Source organism: Mirounga leonina, unplaced genomic scaffold, assembly GCF_011800145.1.
Source record: "Mirounga leonina isolate KUSES-001 unplaced genomic scaffold, KU_Mleo_1.0 Mir_150, whole genome shotgun sequence".
Lineage (NCBI taxonomy): Eukaryota > Metazoa > Chordata > Mammalia > Carnivora > Phocidae > Mirounga > Mirounga leonina.
Genome location: NW_023270374.1, coordinates 31,039,879 through 31,046,892, shown reverse-complemented (window position 1 = coordinate 31,046,892; position 7,014 = coordinate 31,039,879). Strand labels below are relative to the sequence as shown.

The window sequence follows — 7,014 nt, the reverse complement described above, 5'->3', positions numbered from 1 at the left end:
GATGAGGCCCAGAAAGACCAGATGATCTGGCTAAGAACAAGGACACATAGCGGAGCGGGCAGGGCTGGGATTCGACCTTGAGCCAACCGGCTCCAACCCCTCTTGACCACAATGCCATGCTTCCCGGAGCGTGACCAGGACCCAGTCCTCTCCCTCTGAGCACTTAGGTTGTTTTGGAATAGCACGTGTATCGATATGGTCGTCTGCCAAGTGCCCACTCCGGTGTTGGATTCTGAGCTACCTGCCTTGGTGTTTGCTCACCACCACGTACCCGGCACCCGGCTCAGCCCCTAACCAGAAACTTCGGTGCAGCACCTGTGTGAGAGGTTGCCAGGAGGCTCAAATGAGATAAAGAACTTGAAGTAACAGGTGGCTCCCTCTGAAATCACCCGCCCTGCTCTGAGCTCACCGCAGGCACTTGGGAAATACTTACGCCTGGCCAGACTCACTGTGCACACTTGAATGTGAAGCTCCCCAAAGAACCTACTTGTTATTTATTTATTTATTTATTTGAGAGAGAGAGAGAGAGAGAGTGAGCAAGCAGCCATGGGGGAGGGGGAAGGGCAGAGGGAGAGGGAGAAGCAGACTCCCTGCTGAGTGGGGAGCCCAACATGGGCTCGATCCCAGGACCCTGGGATCACGACCTGAGCCGAAGGCAGAAGCCTAACCGACTGAGCCACCCAGGCACCCCAAAGTACCTACTTTTGAGCCTTGGATGCAGACTCTGGATCATCTTCCTGCCTTGGGGAGGGGCGTTTCCATCCCTCTGTTCAGCAACTAAAATCCTATCTTCAGCTTCAGCTTCAGGCTTGACAAGGAACATCTCTGAAATGACCCCAAGAAGGCGGGGAGAAAAGACCTGGTTTCCAGGCCACATGTTCTCCCCGCTCTTCTCTGGGTTTGTGGAGCCTGAAGGGATGAGAGGAGTCAAGGACCGGCCTTAAACTGTGGTCTTCAGATGGACACTCTCCCCATCCTTCCCTTGCTCCTGTAGCCAGCAGGGGAAGAACGATGCATGTGTGTTTCTGTTCAAGGAAACACTGAACAATCCATTTTTAACTGATGAATCAATCCCATGCTGGTGAGAAATCGAATGTCTTTTTTGAAAGTTTGCTAAATTTGGATGTACTGTTTTCCTCTTCCATCATGCTCTCCCTGAGCCCCCTGGTTCATGTTCCTGAGCACAGTGAACCCTACCTGTGGGCATGGCTAGGTTCACCAAGGGTTTGGCTAGTGTGATGCAGACATGCTCCCAGCCTATCAGAGAGACAGGCTGTAATAATGCATAGGTCTCGTCGATCTTTCAGTTGGGATGGATAATTTGGATAACAGCAAAAGAAACATCTGCCAGAATATTATATGTATGTATTTAAGTCCTGTTAGCAAGAGAATATTGTAGGAGCAGGTTTGAAACAACACTCCGTAGGAGGAGCATCAGGTAATGATAAATGACTTGGGTTTCTTTGCTCGAAATGGAATCTGGTCAATCAGAAAGTCAACACAGATTTATTGAGAATCTGCGATATGCCAGGTCCTATTCTGGAATTGGGAGGTCTTTCACTGGAACTCTGTTGTCCCACCCTTAATACTGTATCTGGAGTGATAATAAATAAATAATAATAAATCCAGAAAAAGAACGTATCAGAAGAATAAATTGATTTTTTTTTCCCCTTAGCGATGTCTTCATTACCTGTTTGAAAAGTTCTCCAGGACCAGGCTGGCTATCTAAGATAGCAAGTTATCTTACTTCGGGGCAAGATACTTCTGGGCACTTGTGTCTGAGGTCTTTATTTTTCAAGGAGGTGTCTTCATTTGCTAAAGACAATTTCTTGGCTCATATGAACCAACTCAACAGTCACCTGCATTCCTTGACAGACTGTTGCTTCCTAATATTGCTGCACCTGGGGTGTGTGCTGGGGCCCTCAGTGTGCAGCATGAATATCTTTATCCATTTAGGGTGAGGTCATGGCAGCTTCTGCTACACTCCCCACAGGTGGCTTGGCTCTTAATCAAACTCCTTTTGATTCACATGGGAAGTCTTATGCAGGAATTCCTTCTAGCTGCTCAAAAGTATATGTCTTGTCGCTGTGGGCAGCGTGAGTCTCAGAAAATCTGGGGCTCAAATGCGAACAGGAGGTTGTCAATAAAACTGGTATGTAAATCTGTGTGATTGAATTTATAACTTAGTAAGATTTGTTATATGGATGCTTTTTCAAAATAGAAAAAAGAGTATTTTGTTAGATTCTGTTGATTCCAGAATAGTATCATTAATCTTATAAGGGGGGTAATTGGAGCCAATCATTTTAGAAGTATTAAGAAGTCTGGCACTGTGGATGAATCAGATGTCCCCGTGCTCTCTTGCACCATCTTATCCCTGAATGGCTACAGAGTATGGATGTTCGTGCATGAATGTGCAAACACATACATGCACTCACACACACAGATACATACACACTCGCATGCGCACATTTCCTCTTTGTCTTGGTCTCTTTGGACAGCCCTCTATTTTCTCTTGGAAAGTAATTCCAGGTCTATAAACAACCGTCTGGCTCTTGATCCTTTTAGAGCTATCAATACTCATCTGCCTGGCCCTGTTTGTTTCACAGGAACTCTTATATACCTGACACCAGGATCTCCAGTTTCCAGGAGGTGGTCTCACCCAGGTCATTAGGCACCTGTTCTGGTCCCCACCTGAGCTGTCACTTTAGCCTTCAACCTTCAGCTGTAAATTCTGCCCAACAAACCTTCAAATGCACACCGGGGCCACTAGAGGATGCTCCTCCTGCCCTGGTGTGATCGACTTCAAGGCCAAATGAGGGTGTGCAGTGCATGCCAATGATTGTCCCAGGTGCTCTTACCAAGCCAGACTGAAGGAAGACGCATCATCACCAGCAACAATCCCTAGGCTTAGTGGTGACTCATGCCCACACCTGCCAAGGGCATGGTAAGAAAAGCCTCATCTGGAGGACTGAATCTTCAAGTCAGATTGCCAACCAGGTTGTCTGGAGGAGCAGAAAGCAGCCATGGGAAGATATAGATAGCATGGGGCCAGATCCTGGGGCCCTGGGCCATTCATAAGCCACCTCGAGGGATTTTTATATGCCAAATAACATTTTAGGTAGGATTCTTGGGCTCCAGGTTGATACCAAAAACTATCCCCAGCCCCAGTTGATGGAGGAACTTTGTGAACAACATATGGAATAATATCATATGACATTCACAGCAATAAGCATTATGTTAATCAACACTAACCATTTGCTGGCAGTGTGCTGCATACTTTACCAGATGGCTCATTTAATCCTTTCATCAACCCAATATGATAAACTAGTATTCCCATTTTACAGATAGGGAAACAAAGTTACAGATAAGTTAAAGAACTTGCTCAGAGTTCCAAAGCTAGTTAAGTGATAAAACCAGCATTTAAACCCCGGCAGCCTGACGCAGAGCCAGTGTTCCATGATAGTACAAACCAGGGGCTTACATAGTCATTGTATCAAAGACCAGATAGTAAATATTTTAGTATTTGTGGACCATGTGGTCTTCATAGTAACTACCACTCTGATTCTGTGGCACAAGAGGATTTATACAATATGTAAATTAATGGTGTGGCTATGTTCCAATAAAGCTTTATTTATAAAAACAAGCCATGGGCCCAGATTTGCCCCATAGACTGTAAATTGCTGACACCTGGCATAAACCAAAGAGGGGACTGAAGTTTCATATTCAAAAACATTCGTTGGAACCCTTATTTATGTGTCAGGTACCACAGTTACTTTATTTTATTGAATCTTTCAAAAGCTGTGAAGTAGGAAAGGAATTCCCAGCTTACAAATGAGAAAACCAAGGCTCAATGAAGTCAACTTTCCTAGAGACATACAGCTAGTAAATGGCAAAAGAGAACTGACCGTAACTCGTCATAACTCATGTTCCTTTGTCATTTTTCTCTGTAGGCTTTCCAAGTAGACTGAAGCCCCATAAATAATCAAGTCTCCAGAAGCTATATTGCTGCCTTTTTCTTTTTCAGGGAAGTGTGAATGTGTCATAACTTGGCCAGGACTGGCTGCAAGGCATGCTGGGACATCAGAAGCAAGAGGTGTCTGGAAGAGGATGAGTTGCTGGGGCTCAACTGGAGGGAACTTGTCCAGCTGGAAAGCTGGCCATTGGTGAGGCGAAGGGTCTCAGTTGTCCAGACAGATGTGGGAAATTCTGACAGGTTCCAGGCTAGTCTCATCTCCACAGTGGGGTCTGTAGGGTGGGGGCATGGGCAGAGGGATCAGAGATCTCTATGTAGGCCACAATGATATGGTGTGTCTTCCTGGTTTGGAGCAGAATTCTATTGGAGGCTCTGGGGAGGAGGGAGATGGAGTGGTTGGCCACCACTGCGGTGGGCTGGTTCTCAGGAATGAGTTCTAGGCACAGGAAGCAGTCAGAGTGAGAAACAAAAATCCTAAATAGAACACAGTCATATAACCCAGGTAGAAACACTGCCTCCGCCTCCTTCTTCAGCTCATAGATTGCCTCCTCATCGAGGTCTTTGCTGAACACTCCAGGTAGACTCCCCTCCTCTTCTTCACCTCTGTGCTGTATTTTTCTTTACTCAGACACACTCCTACTTCAAAGTCTTCACGCCTCCCATGCCCTCTCCTGGAATGCTCTCCTCTCAGACTTGCTCATGCCTTGCTCCTTCCTCCCTCTGCTTCAAGTTCTTTTTACAACAGCCACTTCCTCAGGCGAGGCCTTCCCTGACCTGTCATTCAATATTTCAAAGCCTCTTCTTCACTTGATATTTTATTAACCCCTTTTTCTGTGTTACATTTTTCTCCTTAGCATTCACAACCAACCTACGGTGTGTTACCTCTTTACCTTGTTTCTTGACTGTTCTCTAGAAGGTCCAGGAAGTCAAGAAGTGTATGTAGTTTTGTTACTATGTCCACAGAGTTTAGAACAGTGCCTGAGACCTTGTAGGCACTCAGTAGATATTAGTTGAATTAACGAATTAATTTACCACAATCTGTGATTATGTACTTATTTATCCATCTCTCTGACTAGACTGTAAGTTCTGTGAGAAATAAAACTATGTCTGTGCTTTTGCCTGCATCCCCAGTGCCTAGAATACATTAGGTGCTCAATAAATACTCGTTGAGTGAAAGAATGAGTGAAAATTTGGAGCAGATACGGTTCCTAATAGGCAGAAGAAGTCTAAGACCTTGTATATCTCATCAACTGAGCCTTCCTCCAGTTGGATTGTGTTTATTATAATTATTTGCAAAGGAGTTTGTTTTCCCCAGTAATCTAAACATTCTTTAAAGGGCACATGTTGTATCTTACTTATCTCTGAACTCAAGTTCCTTAATCCCCACTCGTGCTTAGTAGGTGATGGCCAATTAATTATCTGCCAAATGGATAAAGGCATACCAGAAAGGCTAAAAGTGCAACACTCACTTGAGAGTCCATTCCCACCATGAGGCTGAGCCTGACACAGAGGGGGCAAGGCTGTGTTTGTGGATGTGAGTGTCAGAGATGATACCTGGGAAAGACTAGTAAGACCACACACAGAAGACTCTGGGAGACCTCTCAGAGTCCCAGAGGATGGGGCCCCTTCCAGACAAAGCTGAGGTGGCAAAGGCAGCCAAAAGAGAGGAGTCAGGCAGGTGAAACGGAGATCTTGGGATGGGATGATGGGAAGACCAGGCAAGAAACCATGGCCGGGCTGCTCATGTTCATGCAGTGAGCAGTGAGAGGCAACATGGGGGATCTGGGTCCCTATAGCTCCAAAGAAGAGGCCAGGAGTCAAGGTGCTCTTCAAATCAGGTTGGAGATAGGATGCTAACCCTGTTCTCACCTCCTTCACAAAGCACATATCCTAATTTGCTTTTCTTAATACTCTAAAACCTATAGAACACCCTGTCCAATATAGGTTGCTTACACAGAGTTGCCAAATATCAAACCATTCATGAGGTGGGTCCAGAACTATTCCTTGGAGTAACCATTTACATCAAGGATGCCTTAGGGTGGTTCTTTTCCTTAGGTGGGTGAATGCCTTAAGTGGATGTGTGAATGAATGGCCAAATGAACAAATGGATTAATGAATGGATAAAACAAGCTTTCTATGATTTTTTAGGATAGGGTAGAAGGGAGGGGTGCATTTAGGGATCATGGAAACTCTCTAAATGAGAGACAAAGCCAGTTGGATTTCAGAGACGTAATCGTGCCCGTATTGCATAGCGCTCTCAGAGAAGAGCCTCTGAAAGTGGAAGAATCTGAACTGGACTGAATAGTGCAAACAATTTTTTGCTGTTTAATTGATTTTTGAGTTTGAAACTTAGTGAGATTTTCTTTCTTTTTTTTTTTTTTTAAGATTTTATTTATTTATTAGAGAGAGAGAGCACATAAGCAGAGGGAGCAGCAGGTAGATTCCCTGCCAAGCAGGGAACCTGATGCAGGACTCCATCCCAAAACCCTGGGATCATGACCTGAGCCGAAGGCAGATGCCTAACCGACTGAGCCACCCAGGCACCCCAGGAACTTAGTGAGATTTTGTGTTAGCTAATATATGGATGATATTTGTAGATGTTATATGAACATTTTATAAAACTATTATTTGCTATTTTATGCCTGTGTATACTTCCTACTAAGGCATATTGGACCAAGGAAGGCAAGATTAAGTCTTTCTATTTTATGGATGTGTTTCATGATGTCTCCTTATTATTTTAACAGTTGCCTCGTTGTACATTTTGGTGCTATGCTACTTGGCGTCCATATATATATGAGTATTTGTTCTGAATTCTATTTGTTCCCATTGGCATTACAGAGTAGATTGGTTCAATATATACAGTTAATGGGGACAAAAAAGAACATGACAAACGAGGGGTCATGAAGCAGAGAAATGACAAAATGTAGGGACAATGAGGACCCTATTCTGTCTATGGTGGACAAAATATAACATGGCAGTGGAAAGAAAGAACGAATGAAAGAAAAAGAAAGAAAGAAAGAAAGAAAGAAAGAAAGAAAGAA

The 7,014-nt window shown here is 44.4% G+C and overlaps 1 long non-coding RNA gene across 1 annotated transcript in view; it reads left to right on the top strand.

Annotated features, from left to right (window-relative positions):
- The first annotated feature begins 4,030 nt into the window (after nucleotides 1–4,030).
- Nucleotides 4,031–7,014, top strand: part of LOC118011484 — a 48,931-nt gene continuing 45,947 nt past the window's right edge. The window contains exon 1 of the long non-coding RNA XR_004679484.1: nucleotides 4,031–4,163. This is a non-coding gene — a long non-coding RNA (uncharacterized LOC118011484). The remainder of the gene's footprint in view (nucleotides 4,164–7,014) is intronic.